This window comes from Chelonoidis abingdonii, chromosome 8 (assembly GCF_003597395.2).
Source record: "Chelonoidis abingdonii isolate Lonesome George chromosome 8, CheloAbing_2.0, whole genome shotgun sequence".
NCBI lineage: Eukaryota > Metazoa > Chordata > Testudines > Testudinidae > Chelonoidis > Chelonoidis abingdonii.
Window position 1 is genome coordinate 65,358,648 of NC_133776.1, and position 20,526 is coordinate 65,379,173.

A 20,526-nucleotide genomic window follows, 5' to 3' on the forward strand; every position below is an offset into this window, starting at 1 on the left:
TACTGGAACCTTGCCTCCTCATATGTGCAGCTGCTCAGTCAGGAGAGGGGCAGGATTACCTCTCCTTCCTCCTTCCCAATGTTACTGCAGTTTCCTTTTGAACATTCCCTTGTTAGTGCCTCCCTGTCCTCTCTGTGCCGCTGCTGTATGTTTTTCCTTAACAACAGCCATACATAACACTAAAGCAAGACAGATGCATATTATAGATCATAAAATTCTTTGTGCCTCTTCTTCACCTTCTCCAACGTAAACTCACCCTTAGTGCTTTTATCACTTAGAGAAACCCCACTCAGTGGAAAGGTGGTATGAGCTTGCACTTATGAGATCTAGGCTTGTGTGGGTGGGATTCACTCTGCTCCTGTACAGCTGGAGTAGTTGGTGTCTGTGCAGGTGGAGGTGCAGGTGCTGCAGCTCAGGCCCAGTGCCCTCCTGCAGCACCTCCTTCACCTCGCTGCAGCTGCTACTTCAGACTTTGGGATAGAACAGCAGTTACAGCCCTTCCATACTGGTCCTACAGTACAGCGTTGCCCCCCACACCAACCAGCCATCCTCAGCCCTCTCATAACTTGACTTTGGGCTGGCTTAGAATCCAATTCTGCTGCTCACAGTGGGTGTCCAGTCACTCCTGTGCAACCACTCATCTGGTCAACCCCTAGCACAGCCCCTATGTGGGGCTAACATGGTGCAGAGACTCTTGCACCAGCCTCTTTCCTCAAAGGCTGCTTTCAACCAGAGGCGAGCAAAACCCACTGCATAACCTTTGCAATGATTTCATGCCTCATGTCCTTACCCCACTCACTGATACTTGTTAGTAACCTCGTAAACACTCCCAGGTGCTCTTGATTATATTGCACTAAGATACCACTTGCACACTGAGAGCCTCTTCTGGAGGGTGGGCCATAGAATAAGGAGCCAGTTTATGTCTTTCAGAAGGCAAGACAAATATTTAGGAATTCGTTGGTGAAAATGGTTAACTGGTATCACATCCCAGAGTATTGTATTGACAAAGTAATGTGCAATCCTCACCCCCACCCTAAAAACAAAAGACAATCCCCTTCTTCCCCAAACTAGGACTTTCTACCCACCCAATGGCTCCTTCTTGTTGAAAAATGTAAAGAGGCTGACACAGGGGCTCTACACTTTTTCCAGTGATTTCAAAGTAGCAAGACAATTTGGAATGGAAGTTACAGGTAAGTGAAAGCAGCAGAATGAGATAGTACTCTGAGTATTTCAGAGTGTGGTTCTGCTCTGAGAAGAGAATGTCAAAATGGCATGATGGGATTTCAGGTGTATTGGAGCTCACCTACCCTGGTGTACATCCTGATGTAAGTGAGATTAGGCCCTTGACTCAGTGATTCCAAATCACATATGCTCATGTTACTATGTATTCTTAACTGCCAGCCCTGCAAATCTGAAGAGTTTGAGAATTTGGGTCAGTCAAGTTGGTTCTTTTCTGGGCAGTACATCATCACCAGAAATAAAGACTGTGGGAGTCACACACTAACCTCAGTTTCACCTGGACCACCCTATTATCTTCAAATTCTGCCCTCAGTTTGGGCTAGGCAACTCTATTGAGCTACTTTCCTACAGGCATGTTGGCTCTGTAGGACAAAAGGGGGAAGAGGGTAAAGCAGACTTAAGGCTGCCCTTGGCTTGGTTCTTGCAAGGGGACGTTCTCAGGTGGTGTACATAGCTCTATACCACCTTTTCCCTCAGCCTCCCGCAGCGTAGGAGGATGTAGTGGGATCATGTCAAGGAGCTGAAGGGGTATGGATGGAGTGCACTGTGCTGTGGCAATCCCAGTTGGTGTAGTGCCACTCAGTGGCAGATCCAGTTTGTAACAGCCTAAGAAGTTACCCTATATTGAACATGGGGTGGGGAGTAAGAAGACAATGAAATCTCTTATATCTCCCTGCCCAGGGCCAGAAGGGTGGAAAGGCTGTGGTATATCACCTTTGCCCCTGCTCCTCTGTCAAGTGGGCCAAATACTGCTGGGCACACCCAACTGTTTGGCCCAATGTTTCCACATTCTTTTTCCTAATCCCTTATGGAAAAGTTCTATAGAATTTAGTAGAAAACAAACAGAATCATAGGGCTGGAAGGGACCTCAAGAGGTCTTCTAGTCCAGTCTCCTATACTCAAGGCAGGACTAAGTATTATCTACACCATCACTGGTGTTTGTCTAACCTACTCTTTAAAATCTCCAATGGCAAAGATTCCACAATGTCCCTAGGCAATTTAATTCAGTGCATAACCACCCTGACAGGAGTTTTTAGCTGATGTCCAACCTAAACCTCCCTGTGATGGTACCTCCCATAAGGCTTTATGGAAATATGCTTGAGGACGTTCAAGGTAGCATGTAAACAATGGATGCTACCTGTAAAACTGTGAGTCATGCATGGACATGTGACTTGCCCAGGTGATTCCAAAACTCCATCTTGGAGGTGGACTTTGCATAGGAGAGAGGAGGGGGTCTCCACCCACAAAAGAAAGTCTATTTAAACCCCTGGGCGACCTCTCCATTTTAGTCTTCAGCTGGCTAAAGAGAGGAGCCATCATAAAGAATCTCCTAGGTACCACCTGAGCTGGAACAAGAGCTGTACCCGGGGAAAGAATTGTGCCCAGGACTGGAAGGTGTCCAGTCTGAGAAAAAAAACTTACTGAAGCATCTCTGTGGGTGAGATTATCTGTATTCAGTTTAATTAGACATAGATTTGTGCATTTTATTGTATTTTGCTTGATGACTTACTTTGTTCTGTCTGTTACTACTTGGAACCACTTAAATCCTACTTTCTGCATTTAATAAAATCACTTTTTACTTATTATTTGACCCAGATTACGTATTAATACCTGGGGAGGAAACAGCCGTGTACATCTCTCTATCAGTGTTATAGAGGGCGAACAATTTTTTAGTTCACCCTGCATAAACTTTACACAGGGTAAAATGGATTTATTTGGGTTTAGATCCCACTGGGAGTTGGGCATCTGAATGTTAAAGACAGGAACACCTCTGTGAGCTGTTTTCAGTGAAGCCTGCAGCTTTGGGGCAAATAATTCAGACCCTGGGTCTTTGTTGGAGCAGACGGGCATATCTGGCTCAGCAAGACAGGGTGCTGGAGTCCTGAGCTGGCAGGGGGAGCAGGGGCAGAAGTAGTCTGGGCACATCAGGTGGCAGCTCCCAGGAGGTTTCTGTGATCCAACCTGTCACACTCCCTTGTTGCAATTTAAGCCCATTGTTTCTTGTCCTATCCTCTGAGGTTAATGAGAACAATTTTTCTCCCTCCTTGTAGCAGGCCTTAGATCTTGATTTTTTAAAATGTTAGAGGCACAGCTGTGCAAAATGCATGTACAGCTGCCACCATTGCAGGGTCACCCTGAAAAGACAATGGGCCTGCATTGACTTTATTATATATAAAAATATTTAACTAGCTGTAATACTAGTTCGGTATGTAGGATGCTCTTGGTATTGGGCCCAGCTTCTTTCTCAGGCAGTCTTTCCTGGCAGCTAGGGAATGGCAAAGTATCCCACGGACAATTGAGTCCTTTACTTCCAGCACATGCTGAGAGTGAAACTGATTATGATTGTGATTGTAGAGTATTTGATTCGTAAAAGGTGCTCTGGGTATTGGATTTCATTGTAGGAGCATCAAGCTACTCTCTACAGCTGCTGGTTATAATTTAAGAAAGAAAAAGACACCGATAGAGACAAAAAGGTTAGGAAGAAAGAAGAGGAGAAAGGAGACAAAAAATGAAGAAAGGTAGAAATACAACAGTGCTGGTCTAGGTCCACAAGCTTTTCCCCTCATACTTGTGTCCAGCGTAATGTCTACAATGAAAATAGGGGGCTACAAAAGTTTAAAGGCATGCTACCAAAACATGGCCTTTGGCATTTACTGCAGTACGAAGCTACAGAAGAATTATTCATAGTTCAATGTAATGCCTTACTACAAGAGTTGATTAGATACCAAGGTGATGGTCACCTTGTAAATACCACAGATTTGATAGTTTTTTTAAAAATGCATACATTCTCTGTATAGTTGGGGCAGAATTTATTCTGTCTACAATTAAGCATCTTAAAATGCTGAATATATTTGTTTACAGAACCTGTGTCAAAACCTCAGCTACAAAGCAATTTGAGTCTGATATCAGCAGGTTCAGACACTGAGTTATCTTATCTGGTATCAGAGGGCAAAGTGGATCAGATTGTTTGGAAAAGGGATGGAAAACCTCTTACCCAGGGGAAAAGTTACCACCTTTTTGAAAACCTCAATGTTTTGTCTCTAAGGAAAATAGATAATGGATCTTTCTCCTGCAATGTCAGCAAGTAGGTCAGCTGGCCGGAAATCTCACTGAATTGACCCTCTCAGATAAGTGTTACTTTCATCCCTTGGGCTGAGATTTGTCAAAGTTTACTAGGTATTTAGACCCACAGCTCCCAATAAAAATTGAACTGGGATTCAAGTCACCATTGGTAATGTTGACAGATAGCTTGCCCTACAGGTCTGGATTTGGGGTGGATCTCTTTCTAATTGTTCTGAACTAGCTCAGGGTATAGTGAAGCTTTATAATTTGATTAATATGTATTCAGTTTTCTTGATGAAAGAATGGAAAGGATTATCCATGAGCCTATTGTTACCACAAGCTCTGAGCTTTATTGGAATGTTAAACAATCTAAAAACAGTGTAGGTAATTTCTTTGTCTTTATGATAATCCATAGTTTCTAGAGAATTTTAAAAGCTCCTATTTTGATTTACAGGAGAGAAATGGTACCAAAAACTAAGTAGATCAGGGATTGGCAACCTTTGTCATGCGGCCCACCTGGGTAAGCCGCTGGCAGGCCAGGCTGGTTTGTTTACCTGCTGCGTCCGCAGACTCAGCCAATCGCGGCTCCCAGTGGTCGCGATTCGCTGTCAATGGGGGCTGTGGGAAGCAGCATGGGCCGAGGGATGTGCTGGCTGCCGCTTCCCGCAGCCCCCATTGGCCTGGAGTGGCGAATCGCAGCCAGTGGGAGCCGCGATCAGCCAAACCTGTAGCCGCGGCAGGTAAACAAACCGACCAGGCCCACCAGGGGGCTTACCCTGGCAGGCCGCTTGCCAAAGGTTGCCGATCCCTGAAGTAGATATTTTGGATTGGGGAGTTCTGACATTTTCCCCATTCTGCAAGATACATAGTTTCAGGGAATTCTTATAAAAATGCATCATGACTATTTAACTGCTGAAATTGGAAGGGATTTATGGATGGCTGCATTAAATATGTTGGGGGTGGGGGAAATGTGCTAAGTTCCATTAAGCTCATTTGTTAGTCAGTAGGCTTGTATGAATGCATGTGAGAGCAGAATCATGTGCATTATCCTTATTAATTAATCAAAAAGAGGTAATGAAGTGACAGCATTTTCTGCATATGGATTCAGAGAACCATTTAGGAAATGAAATGGAGATTTAGAGTTGGATTATATCCTGGCAGACTGGACCATTTGTGTGCACAGGTATAAACTATGTCCATATAGAACAGCGGTACTGTGGTTTTTATTTTCTTCATTGTGAGATTTAAGATGATGACACAGGATAGGGAAGGTGCATCCTGGGTCATTGAGTCTAGTGCTCTGTTACTGCACGCAGCCTAATCATACACTCCCATGCATAAACTCAAAGCTCCATCCCAAAACCAGTTAGGTTTCTTGCCCGCACTGCTCACACTGGAAATCTGCTCAGTTCCTCGCTGGTGGTTAGAAAAAATAATAATTTACTGATCTTCAAATGAGTTACATAATTTTTTACCATTTAAACCAGAGTTCTGTAATAAGCGTGAAGGGATGGTACATTTTCTACACAAATATGGCTGCAAGGATGCAGAGAGTGCAAAGGGTTGTGAGTAAGAGGGGAGTACCTACAAGATCTAATAAGTATGCCGGGAGCTTTCATGCCTCTCCTCTGTAATTCAGCTCAGTGTCTCATTGTTAGGAGTTCTTGCTGCACTTTTAAAAAGCTGTCCCTCGTTCCACATGGCATGATGTGAAGCAAAGTGATAACTGAGAACCCTAGGCAGCCAGAGATTTGTTATAATAGAGATGGAAAGAACTAAATAGGTCATTTGGTCCATCTTCCTGCCAGAACCAAGTGTCAGAACACAGTAATACAGACCAACAATACTATTCCCACCAGTTGAAATAAAGGATTAATATGGATTACCAGTACTACAGTTATGCCAAGGAGCAAAGCTCCACAAACAAGTAAAACAATCTTTGCCAGAGATTATAATCTGCACTGATGACAAGATGCAGCTGGTGGAAGCAGGAGCTGGAAGGACACAGTTAATAGTAAAATTAGTACAGGTTGCATGCAAGACAGTGATTTTGCTTTCGCTACTGAGCAAAGTTTATACCCTCCAAAATAATTTAAAATACAGTTCAGTGCTGTGTATCCTGGTATCACGCCAGACATTCCCATTTCATGGCCATACCCAGCAATGGGTTAGTTATAGCGGCTCTACTTTCGGGGCAGCACCATGAGTCACCTCTTGCATTAGTGTACTTAGCACAGAATGGCTCAAGTGTTGTATGACATGTTTAAAGAACAACAACAAACAAAAACAAACCACTTGTATCTCAGCCAAATAATGTTAGCAGAGAACTTCCTGGGGAAGGCCTCTCTTTCAAGAGAAGAAATGAACTACAGTCCTTTTCCTAAACACTTTTACATACAGTAAGTGCAGTAAATGACTTTATTCTTGTACATAGTCTCATTGAGCTCACGGGGACTACATGAGTCAAGTTATTCAGCATCATGTTTGCAAGATCAGGAACAAAGATTGCCCGTTTACAGTAAAAGTTACTAAGCCAACCTTTCTGGGGCAGCGGCCAAGGTTTATTTAATAGTAAGGAGTGAAAAGACAGGACTTTTCAAGAGATCTTCAATGTCTGTATAAGAATTGAAGACAGAACTAGTTCAAGTTCATATAGGAAATAAGAGGAAAGTGAACAACGTCTCCAACTCTACAGCAGTTGAACTCCAGAAGACAGTTCAGTCTTAGGCTAATGTTGCTGATGTGAGCAGGAAGACAAGAGCCATAAGACAGAGAAATAGCTTCCCATGGAGAGGGAAAAGAAAATCAAGAAACATTTCAAGATGAAAATAAAGGCCAAGAATAGATGTCTCAAACTCCCAGCTAAAAAAGTTTCTAATTAAAACAGACACTATCTGCAAAGCAAACAGATACTGGGGGAAGGGGGATGGGAATTTGTTAACCACACACACATGTACGTTTTAAATTTGGTTTGATCTGCCACATAACATTTAACCTTTTATTGAAAGCCCCTCTCTCAAAACATGAAATAAGCTTCCTTACAAAGGAAGCTAGGAGTGTCCAACCATATCTTTCATGCACAGGAGTGAATGATACACAATGCCCTGCCTTTCACAGGGATTGCTCCAAAGCAACCTTCCTGAGAGTATCTAAAGTCATAGATTTTGATGAACGAAGGGACCATTTTGATCATCTAGCAAGACCTTCTGCCTTCAAGGTACCACCACCATAGCTCCTAGCCACCTGGCCCCATTTTGCTAGGTGATATACAGACAGGACAGGACAGGACAGAGTACTTACTATTTAAGTATAAGACAAGACACCAGGTGGAGCAGCAGGCAGAAACAAGGAGATAATATTTGTCACTGTTAGTGCTGCAGAACATTGTTACTGCTGCAACGTCCGGGTGCTAAGTGCTACTGTTTGTGGAGCTCCAATGCCAGCTGCAGTAGCAGAGAGCTCAGCTTGGCAATTCATCAGCCCTCCATGTTTTTGTAAAGGGAGACTGCAGGAATGTTTGGGTGGCGAAGGCACTCAGCCAGGTTTATTGCCAGCAAAGCACAGTACTAGCGCCCTGTTCAATGGGTCACAGGGACACTAACACATGCATGCCTGTGGCAAGGTAACATCTGAGTCAGGACACCAGGAGCCTGTTCCCTTGGCTGATACAAAGATGGCCCCTCCTACGACTTGTCAAAGTTAGACTCAGGACTCACAGTTTGTCAGACCACTCTGTTTTATTAGCACAGTGCTCTGCTAATAACACCTAGATAATGTGAGCGCCGTGCAAGACCCACACTACCTCAGTTTATACAGATAAAAAGGGAGCGAACTTGACAAGATAACAAAGGGAGTAGAACTGACCAGTTTACCAGAGGCTAGACATGCATAGTTAATTTCCTTACTAACTTTTACCAATCGCTGGCGAATGTTTCACCATTAGCTTAAGTGGACTCATTGTTTATGCCTTAATGTTTCTTTTCCTGACACCTGTATTTTAACATTCTTTACTTTTGCTTAAAGGTACATACAGCATTTCTTTAATCCTTTCTATTTTTACATTATAATTCATTCTACTTTCACAGACTTCTCCTTTTATTCATTTATTCAAACAAGTTAGGTATTGCATGTCAGATGTCGTTAGTTACCACTCTTTACCTTGTACCTGCGAGTTAGAACAAGACATCCTCATTCATTATCCTGTCACTCCCTCATCTTACCTGGGGTTGATGTGTTCTTGTACCATCTCTTACAAATGTGTTTATATAGTCACTTGAGAGAACAGTGTGTTTTTGTATTGACCTCTAGTCAGGAATGTGCTTACTCGGTTAGTGCTTACTCGGTTAGCTGACACCTGGGGTGTTGCTATTTTGCCAAGACCAGGGCTACTCTGGTTCATAGCTTTGATTCATACATGTATTTATGCTTAGGGCTCCAGCAAGGCCTACAGACACAGTGATAGGCAGTGCTCTCAGCACACAAGAGGCCTAACCTAGGTCAAGTTTTTTGTAGATATCCCACCAAAGGAGAGTTGGAAGGAGTGGTTTGGAGGGCAAGGAGGTAGTTTTGCGAGTATTTATGGGGAAATCCTCCCAAGCATGAGGGTCAGCATGGGAGAAAGCACAAAGGTAATTGAAATTTGATCAAGCAGGTGACGGAGGCTGCCATCATGGGCTGATCAAATATGGGAGTTGACATCTCAATACTGAATGAGAGACCATGGGTGGAGTGGAGATAGGTCATGAAGGGCCTTGAAAGTGAAGATCAGTAGCTTCTGTTTGATTCAATAGAGAAAGAGAAATCAGAAACAGTAGTGTGGTCAAAGTCACAGGCTCAGAAAATGGTCTTTGCAGCAGCATTCTGAATGGATGTGAGTGAGGGCAAGTCTGTAATTAACAAGGAGAGAGAAAAGGATGTTGCAGTAATTGAGATGGAAGATGAGAGCCTGGATGATGATTTTAGCTGTGTGGATATATAGGAAATGCCATTTCTTAGATTTGTCATGCAGAAAGAATTGACAAGATTTAGACGTAACCTGGATGAAAGGTCCTAGAGAAAGACAGTCAAAGATGATGCCCAGGTTATGGGTCTAAGTGATATGCAGGATGGTGGTGGTGTCCACAGTGATGAAGAAAGGAGGTAGCAGGGAGGATGGGGAAGGAGGGAAGGGAGACTAAGAGCTCTGTTTTAGCAGAGGTTGAGCAGATGGTTGGATATCCACAAGAAGATGTCAAAGAGACAGGCTGAGATTTTAGTTTGGACCGGAAACAGATATGGAGTAAAGCAGATCTGCGAGCCATCAGCATAGATATGGTAACTGAATTTGTGTTTCTAGATGAGGTTACCCAGAGATAAGCTGTAGAAGAGAAGGGGACCAAGGTCAACACCATGTGGAACCCTCACAGAAAGCTGGAGGGTGGATAGAAGGATCCTCTAAAGGATATCTGTCTAATCACTCCTTCAGTGTCTGAGGAGAACCAGGGGACGATAGAGTCACAGAAACTACAGCAGGAAAAAATGTCAAGAAGACATGGACCATAGAGTTAAAGGTAGCTGATTGGTTAAGAAGGATGAGGATGGAGGACTGGCTTGGAAGAGATCAAAGACTTTGGTGAGAACTGTTTCAGTGGCATGCAAGGTGAGATTTCAAGTCAGGCGGAACTGGAAGAGAGGGTCTCCAGACACTATGTTCAATGAACTTAGAGACAGAAGGGAGGTAGGGGGTGATGGTTGGATGAGCAAGTGAGGTCAAGATGTTTGTTTTTAAGATGGGAAATACTAAAACAGGTTTATATTGTGAGGGGAAGAGCCAGAGAAGAGTGAGAGGTGAAGTGTCAAGGATGAGATGTGAGGGGGTACAAGGGAAGTCAGGAGATGGGGAGTCATAGGGCCAAGTGGAGGGGATCAGATGAGAAACTTCAAGAGGATGGCACTGGAGTAAATCTCAAGCCTGGCAGACTCAGCCTGGCTTGGGAGCCCACATATTCAGGGGCTGCTGGTGCTGCTGCCACAGAAGGACAATCTGTCACCAGGAGTCTGCCTCTGGCCTCTGCGGTTAGAGGAGAAGCAACAGACCTTTCTAAAAACCAGGATCCATTAAAGGGTCTCAAGTTAGGCACTCAGAAATTAAGGCACCCTAGATCTGCCACACATGAGAAATCTCACCTTTGTGTGTTGTGGGGATAATATAAAAACAAACATAAACAAATCAAGTTAAAATGAAGTGGGTTAATATCAAATTAGTCTAGTTACCAAGCTTATTTCCTGGGTTATGGAAAAGAAAAGAAAACTAAGAAGATAGATACTTATACTGAGGGTTGTCACAGCTCTTGATTCATTCAGTTTCAGGAAGCTGGTACATGAGTGAAAGCCAGTAGGCTTATCTGCTGAGATGTTTTATAATTTATATATGCAAAATGCACCACCCCCACAGATATGTTAGACTACATCACCTACATGCCTGGGTTTTAGCATCTGAAAATGCATGCACAGGTATTTATACCCACACATAAAAAGACAGTGGTTTGAGGAACCATAGGAAGTTTGGCATATAGGTGTAAGCCACCTCTGGAAAATGTAACTCTTCAGTGGTTAGCAGGGAGTGTGTCTCTGGCCATCAGCAAGCTCTTGTTCTCATCTGATTACACCTCTAAAAAATGTATAGCTTGAGCGTCTTCAAACATTTTTATTTCTGTGTATTATCAAATGCATGGCTGTGCTGTTCACGTTAGACCTGGCTTTTTAAAAACAAGATTTCCTTATTCAAGCTACAATAGAAAACTTTATCCAAAATAAAAAATAATGCACAATTTGAGAATAGAAACCAGTGTTAGCCCTAATTACTCTAGAGATCAGTTAGGTGAATAATTCAAAGCGAGTAGTTTATCTGACAAATTTCACCTCCTGTTCTGTTTGTAAATTGTCTGCCAGCAGATATTATGTGAAACTTGCCAAAAAATGTTAGTGAATTATTCAGAGTATTCACTATTTGAATGTCTCTGTGTGCTTAGTTTTGATTGGACACATGGCTCATATAGGATAGTATGTTTTTATTTCAATAACAGAGGAGTCTTGGGTCTAAACTGTGTAACCCTAACTCATACAAATGTGAGCTTCCTCACAGGTCTAAAGGGTTTACTTGTGTAAATTCATGTCTCCATCACAAAAAAGCAACCTAACCCTTACAATGTAATAGCCCTATTTTCCTCCTACAGACACTGGAATTCTACATAAAAATCATTTGACTAGATTTGTTAGTGTTAAGGAGACATTGTGCAAGAAATTATTATTGAAACAGAAAATTAGATAGTGCAGTTTCATGTAAGTTTGGTAGCTAGTTGAGAAGATATTTAGTTCTTATTCAGCTGCGTTTTTCTAGTTTCCTTGCTAAATTCTCTGTTTTAATCAGTCATAACACTCCAGGGTTCCCTCTGGTGGCTAACGGAGCACTTACAAGGTCCCCACATCTAGTTTTCTGACATGTTGTGAAGCTCACAGCTAAAGAAGTATTTGATTTTCACTGTAGCTATGCTCTGAGTTTATGATGCTTCCATAACACTCCAAATACATAGTGCAGGCAGCTTTCCTCTACTGGCAGTGCTAATCCTGTCACTCCCCGAACAGTATCCACACATACACACTTTCCTGGGTATGGATTTCCAAGCAGTCAAGGTGTTTTTAAACCCAGGTATTAGTCTGGATTTGTGTTTAGAACTTTGTGGTACCAAACCTGATTCTCAGTTGCTCCAAAGGAACTTTACACTGCTCTGGCAATTTATTTGGGTAATTGCGTCCACTTTAATTTCTTTTTACAGAGCCAGAGGGGTGCCCCACAGTAACTGAAAATTCAAGCCATTGATTGCAAAGGGGTAAATCAGAAGAATCAGATTCTCTATGTGCATTCAATTTATGCATTTGTATGGTCTGACATCCAACCAATTAGATATTTTAAGTACAGGATGAGCTCAGCTTAATGGAACTATGTCTAACAAAGTTATCTGTTAAGGGCCAGATTGTGAGCTCCTTACTCATTGGACAACTTGTGAAAATAAGTGCTCACCAGTGTATGTAAAGGGGTCACAATCTCTCAGGGTATGTCCATACTACCCGTTGGATCGGCAGGCAGCGATCAATCCAGCAAGGGTCAATTTATCACATCTAGTCTAGGCACGATAAATTGACCCCCTAGCGCTCTCCCGTCGACTCCTGTACTCCACCGCTGCAAGAGGCACAGGCAGAATAGACAGGGGTGTGGCAGCAGTCGACTCACCGCAGAGAAGACACCGTGGTGAGTAGATCTAAGTACGTTGAGTTTAGCTATTCACGTAGCTGATGTTCCGTAACTTAGATTGAGCCCTACCCTACCCCCCTGCAGTATAGAACAGGCCTCAGACCACTATGGCTTAGCCATGATTTGATATAAATGTTGTCACAAAACACCAGCTCACTTTCACTGGTCTGATGCTATAAGCCATGATGATCTCTGAAACTTTTTGGCTCTTTCTTTGGAAGGATCCTGTTATGTGTTTTTTTCTTTGCTAGGGGGTGAAGAATGGATGTGGTTCACTGTCTCCCTTCAGGGGACAGTGTTTCTCTCTACCCTGCTGTTCATGGACATTTTCATCAGGCTGCAGAGAAAGGTAGAATCACACCAGCTGATATTAGCAAAGAGCCAGATTGTGGCCTGGTTTGTGACTGGTGTCAGGAGTAAGCTGAGGTGTAAAGCTCTCCCTTACCCCCTTGGGCTAGTTGCCTGGATTGGGGGTAGTTATGCAGGGGGAAGAGCAGCTTCTACCTCCCCAACCAAGCAAGTGGGCAGGATGGAGCTGGGAATGTGGGAAGCCATGAGTCTGCCTCCCTTCCCACATTGTGTCAGCTAGTACAGCTATACCAGCACACCAGAGCAGAATGCTACACCAGGTGTAGACTGGGCACAGGGTAATTCCTGGTGCAAGCAGAGGGAAAGTGGCAGGCAGATTTCGCAGGGAAGGTAAGCCCTGAAAGTCATAATCAAGTCAAGTTATAACAAAAGTGCTGCCTCTAATTCAAATCCCATTAACAGACACCCTTAAAACCAGCACATGATGTTTTTAACTCAAGTTAGTTAGTGCAGAAAGGGGTATAAGGTAAAGCCTGAGTTGGCACAATTCGTCAGCTGCTAACACAGCCACTCGTATTGATGCAGGCTAGCACTCTTGGGTGCCACTTGTCCTCCAGGGCCTTCCCACAATTCCCCATGTGCCAGAAATGGCAGAGAAGCTCTCCCACAGTTCACTGGGAAAGACGTCAGAGCAGTTCTTTTTACTGCAGCACAGGAAATCACATATGTTGCTAAGACTTTTGGGAACACATTGCAAGGGACTGCAGCACCACTATGGACTCACCGGCTCATGTGTTACTGCAAAGTGTGGCTCAGCTAACTTGAGAGGAGGAATTTGAGCGCAAATAAATTCAAGACGTCCCCTCAGACCACCCTGTGAAAAAGGGGACTGATGCCTTATGTTGAAGAGTTGGGGCTGCAGAGAACTGGTTGGAAATTTTTTGATGCAACATCATTCTGTTGGAAAGTGCCAATTTGATCCATTTTTGTGAAACTTCTTGCTTCTGACAATTTCAACAAAACATTTCAAAAGAAAAATTTACAAAAGTATTTTGATAAGGTCAAAGTGTTCTGTTTCGATCTTTCCAAAGGTAACATTTTGATTTTCCATTTCGAAACAATTTAGTTTCCATTGTAAAATTTTATATTACATAAGAGTCAAAATCAGAATGAAAGATTTCAGTCCTATCAAAACTGAACATTGACCCCAGTTATTAGAATTCTGTTTTATGAGAAATTTCAGAAGTTTTTGGTCCATTTCAGAATTTAAAAAAAAGCAAAAGCGTGAAATGGTGACATTTCCTACAAAATGGAAAATCCTGTTCCTGCCCAGCTCGAGAGCTGAACCTATTGTGCAGCTCTTCCTTGTTGTTTCTTCCCCAGACACTTGAGATCAGAGCTTTCCCATTTGCAGGGGGTGGCCGTTACTGGTGAAATGTGTCTGACTAACTTGTTAGTTTAGGTTTCTTTTGTTTCCCTTTTTGCCTACCTTGGGTCCGGAGAAGGCAGCCAGACTTTCAGGCTAGAAAATGGAAAGAATTTCCTTTCCTGCTTTCTTTTTGTCCAGGGGAATCCCTGAGAGTAAGAGGCCTCTAAAGAAAGCCAGCAGCACCATCCCATCCCATTTCCTGTCCTTCAATCTTTATGTTTTAGCCCCAAGCAGAGAGGAGACTGCCCTGTTATGGGCTTATTTTTTCATTTGGCTTTGTATTCGCTCCTTTTCTCACTATCAGTCTTTCATGAAAAGCAGCAGCCACCCACTCTTATTCTGAAGCAGTTTACACGTGCAAACACCACTTGCCTGGACAACTGCCTTTGGGCAGAGGCAGACCCAGCTGAGACTGTACTCCGCAATTAGCAGCCAGTAGCAGAGTAAAGCTGGTTGCTTTTATTGAAGGCCTGATGAAGCAAGTCACACAAGGCAAAGTTTTGGTATAGCCAGCAAACTAAGCATCCTTAGGCTTCTTAGGCTATAATCATTTATCTGAGAGACCTGTGGTTTTACACGTTTTATTATGTTTAACTTTTAATAAGTGTTATGTCAGTTTCACCCCACAACCAGCCCCGCCAACACCTGGCTCATCATCTGCCCCTAGCTGCTTGGTACGTGAGATATGATCACAATCATGAAAATTAATGCAGTGTCTTGCGGGCTTCTTGTATTATGATTTGTCCTTTAGCAGCTGTTACTCGGTGAAGAAATGCCTTTTTCTTCATATCATGTTATATTTTTATAGTGCCTTTTGGCTTAAGATTTCCCCAAACCCTTTACAGTGTTGTTAAAATAACCATAGAGAGATCACTTCAAAGCTGCTTAACAGCACCCTGCACAAATATTTTGGTGAGGAACAAGAACATACTGTTAAGATGGAAAGTGTTAATACCTACCATCAAGCAGGTCTTTGCAGATAAACAGAGACCTGGTTACCGTACTTTCAGGCTAAGTAAAAGGCACTATGTATTATTACTTTGTGTACTAATAGTTGGAAACAATAGAGGCCACTGCCCAATGCACTTGGTTGTGTGGCAAAGTCTGAGCAATAGCTAACCCAAGGAGATAAGAGGGAATTCCTTGGGACTGGTTGATGACAGAAGGGCTAGGGCAAGGATCAGCAACCTTTGGCACACAGCCTGTCAGGGAAAGCCGCTTGCAGGCCGGGACGGCTTGTTTACCTGCAGCATTCCCAGGTTTGCCCAATCGCAGCTCCCACTGGCTGCGGTTCACTGTTCCAGGCCAATGGGAGCTGCGGGAAGTGGCGCAGGCCGAGCCACCTCTTTCCGTAGCCCCCATTGGCCTGGAACGGTGAACCGCAGCCAGTGGGAGCTGCGATTGGCCGAACCTGTGGACACTGCAGGTAAATAAACCGTGCTGGCCCACCAGCAGCTTTCCCTAATGGGCTGCATGCCAAAGGTTGCCAATCTCTGGGATAGGGAATTGTTTGGCAAGCTGTGTATGTGAGGTGTGGTCTACGCTACAGAGTTAGGTTGATACAAGGCCGCTTATGTCAACCTAACTATCGAAGGATCTACTCTAAAATTTCACTCCTGTCAGCATAACTGCCGCACTGCACAGACTTAACTTCACCTCCCCAAGAGGCATAGGAGTCAATGCTGATGATGTAGTTAGGTTGATGCAGTGTCAGTGTAGACACTGCGTTGCTTATGCAGACAGTTGGCTGTTACTGGCTTTCAGAAACCGTACCACAATGGTTCACACTGACAGTATAATTGATACAAGCACTCTTGGTGAGGACACATGCTGACACAAGGAGCAAAGTGCAGACACATGTAATTACTGCTGCAGCCATATGCCAACATAAGATAGGTAGACTTAATTTTGTAGCATAGACATACCCTGAGAGGAGAAAAGAGCAGACAGTGAGACAAACAGTTGTGAGTGTGGTCCTGAAAGGGGGCAAAGACACAGAGCTTCTTGGGGACAGAACTGACAGGAGAAGCAGACGTGGAAATTGCCGGCTGCCGGCTGATCCTACCGTGCTCAGGGAAACAGGACTTTGTGTACATTCTTTGTAAATAAAAAAGATGGCACCAAAACTCTCTGCTGTGTCACCCATGTCTCTTCCCTAGAGGAACAACCCAGTAAGGTCCTGATAACTGGCTAACCACTCAGGCCAAAGGGGCAATGATCTAATTCTGGGGGGCAAATCCTCAGCTGTTTTAAATTGACTTAGCTCTATGACTTCAATGGAGTCTGCTGAGGATTTGGCCCTTTATTTTTAAGTTTGTTTCATACTGAGATACTTCGCTACATAGCAGACGTATTAAGAGAAAAAAGCAGAAAGTAGATGTGAATGTATTGACTAAGGACAGCTAACAGTGCAATTTGAATAATGAATTAAAAAATTCAGTAAAAATGAGAAAAATATACTGGACAATTTAATACAAACTAGTAAACTAAAAGTAAAATCCACCACCATTTTGAGTGCTTGGTTTTAAGTGATATATGGACCTGGTACAGCCTACTGCACGGGGGTGGATATCACCCTAACTGCCTGGTTGTTAAAAGGTGGGGCTATAGAAGTGGCTGCTTTGGTAAAGTTTGGTAAAGTTCTATCACGCTGCATGCACATGCACCCCTAACTCATTCTCTTCACATACTGCGTGGGACTTTCCCGCTAGGTGTGATTATGGGAACATTCCTGATAGCAGGCACATTTGTTTAAACCTACAAAGCTTAAGGAGTTTAAAAACAAGATAAGTTACTTATAACTAACATTAGTTCTTCAGTAAGCAACATTTGGTATGATAATCCATCTGTGACATTACCATAAGACTTTCTTGGAATACTGTAGTGTACCTTTCTTTTGTGCATTGTTAGTTTAGGGCAGCTTTACTAGTCCTGTTATACATACAGTAGCTTTCCAAATTAAATTTTCTTCATAGTCCTATGAACCACATTTTAGTATAGTAAATAAAAGGAGATAAGTATCTCATTATAATATTACTTTCCTATTGTTCCTAATCTACCAGGATACAGTGATAATGTGCTTCCTTTTCAAAAAGCAAGCAAGTGTAGTTCATTTAATGCAGAATTGGGATGCTAACCACCAAATCTTTACTACCAGGGTGGTCCCTCGCACCAGAAATAGTTCCACTGATGTCAAGAGATGTACTCATGGTAATAAGGATGCCACCTGCTAGTAATTGCTTGTAGGATGAGGGATTGCAATGGTTCCTTCAAAGCATGGGATCCAGAGACAATGGCCTGCAAGCCATTGATCAGAAGGTTTGCTGTTGATGGCTGGTGAAACCTTCAAAATGTTAAGTGTAGCCAAACCATTTTAGTATAAAAGCGCAGTTCAATCATTGCATGGCAACTCTGGGAGCTCATATACTGTTAGTCATGACTCCTGCTAAGAGAGGGAGGTTTTCGGGGGTGGGTGTCCTGGAACTGCACATGTATTGCTTTTTAGTCTCTCTCAAGCAGTATTTAACTGCCATGTGAAAACAAGAGTGCTTCTTCCCTCCCCCAGCGGTGTGTCATCCTGGACTCTGCAGCCTCCTGGGAAGTGATTTGAGTTGCGGTGTTTGGAACTGGTGAATGTTCCGTATGAGAAAAGTAGCAAAATGAGAACAGATCATCCAGGGCTGAATTCTCCCCTTGGATGCTCATGCACTGATGAAGTGAACACAGCATGTTTCTAGGCTGTCAAGCCCTCACCGCTGGGAATTTTTAGTCATACAGAGCAAATTCTCTAACTTACAAAAATAAGCTGCTTTGAGTTTGTTGACCCAACTACCACTGCATTTTCCTCAGCTGTGGCATCACTCCAGGGCCTTGCATCACTCCAAACAATGAAATAAAGTTGTATTTCTTTAAAGTGCACTATTTCAAGAACAACAATGGCTACATGGAGAAGGGGACCTTCAGCCGGCATTAGTTGATGTAGCTCTGAAGTAAGTGAAACTAAACTGAGCGTCTGGCTCCAGATGTTTAATATTTATCCGCAGCAGGACCCAGCCCTAGGACTACTTCCAAAGGAAATATCTTGCTAAACTAAGGCTATGTCTATACTACAGTCTTCCGTGCAGCCACTCCACAGCCCCCTCAGCAAGCCATGGTAGCTATGTTGGTGGGAGAGGACCAAGTTCGGGAAATAGCCCTGCAACACTTCAACGAATGGGAGTTTTTCTATTTGCTTGAGTGGGAGCAGAATTTAAATCCTATGTTCCTGCTATCTTAGCAGTTCTAATCTCCCCCCAAACAGGATTAGGTGGCTCTTTCCCTCAGCGTGGGATATTTTTCCTTGCATTAGGTTGACTTGCTGTTCAGATCTCTGGCCTGCTTTTCTTTTTCCAGAAGACGCAACAGCTACTGTAAGTGAAGAGGGTTTGCAGTTGTCCCCAAGACTAATTTGGCCTTCAGATTGTTTATTGTGGATGACAATGCATTAGATGAAGGAATGCAGGCCAGATGTTCAGATCCCAGCCTGAAAAAATATGATGTGGGGGAATGAGTGTAACTGAGGGAGAGGAAATCCTGAGAAGTCGATGCACCGCGGTCGCGGGGGAGAAGATGGGCATACTGAGCATGGGGGAAAGGGATGGATGTATTGATGGAGACAAGCCATGGATGTATTGGGGAAAGTGGATGGGTGTAGTTAGAAGGGTGGAAAGTGGATACACTAGGATGGGAGGAGATGTGGAATGAACCCAAATAAAAGGACCCCTCACCCAAAAGATTACAAGTTTTGGCCAGCTTTAGTAGCAGCTCTCCCAGAGGGGACTGCTGCAGAACAGAGAGCTCTTGTGTTCAGCCCTCAGCTCTCATAGCCACCCTTTGGCAAAAGTAGCCGTGCATCTCAAAATGTCCCTCTCCTTTTAGTGCCAAATTTACCTGTGCCCTGCAGACTTGCCATTCCCCTCATTTTAGGTAGAGGTTACATAGGAAATCAGGAATCAGGAATCCTAAACTATAGAAAGTTATTTTCAATAAGTGGACAAATCTTGCAACATTTGTATTCTGCTGCATTGAAGATGTTATGAGGACACGAAGTATCTTCTATGCCTCTCAGATGGAGGTTGAGAGACACAGAAGGAACCAAGTGCTAAATTATTCTCCCAGAGGCTCAACATGGCTTGCCACATCATTCCCACTCCAGTGACCACATGGCTGAGGAAGGAGGAGATTGTGCAGGGCAAAGGATCCTCCCAACATACCTAGGAGGGAGGAAGGAAAGAAGGGGACAATTTAGAAGCTGGAGGAATCAGGATGGGTGAGGAGTGGGAGGAAGGGAAGAGGAGTGACTTCCAGGGAACAGTTAGTCCTCCACCCACTAGCAGCCAGGAGGGCAGGGCAGAGCTAAATAGTTAGAAAGGAGAGTTTGCATAAGGAGCTGTTACTAGAAGGGGGACGAGTAGAGAGGGAGAGGTTAGGGGGTGGAGCAGGGCCCAAGGGTGGGGCTTAGTCAGGTGTGTCCAGACAAAGGTTTTGTTTATTCTTTAATCTGTACCTTTGCTTATTGCCCTTCGCAGAGCCTGTATTTTATTGCTGTTAACGCTGAGCAGCAGGTCTAAGTTCGCTCTGTTTGCCCAATTTTTTTTGCTATTATCGCCTTCAGCCTTGTCCCTAAGGCTTGATTTATGTATAGCAAAGGCAAGCTCGTTTGCCAGTCAAGGGCTGTCACTTCTGAACCAGATTTTATTTTTAGCCCCTCAGTCAAGACAGGCTTTTACTCTTCTTTCTGGACCAGATTTGAGAGAGCCCCACTCCTAGGCAGTCATCTAAAGAAAGGTGCCCATTGTCAAGAGTGCTAAGAACCCAGTGGCCCCCACTTTGTGTCAATGGGATGAGACAAATCTGAAAATCTGACCCTCTGCTTTATTTAATACTTTGCTAGTGCTGAACAGAATGTTAGGAGCTTTGATTTCACTGAGGGCTGCTAGGAATTTTCCTGATTGCTTCACAGACGGACAAGGAGAAATTTTCCAGGGCTTTTCCCCACCATTAAGAAAAGGGTTTTCTCTTCCCTTAGAAGAGCCACTCAGCAATAAAGAGACCTGAAATTCCCTGCTAATTTGACTCAGTAAACTCAGTGCTAACTGGGATCAATAAAGCTTTCAGTTTTTATAGCAACCCTTCACTTTGTGCTTCTGTTCTCCTC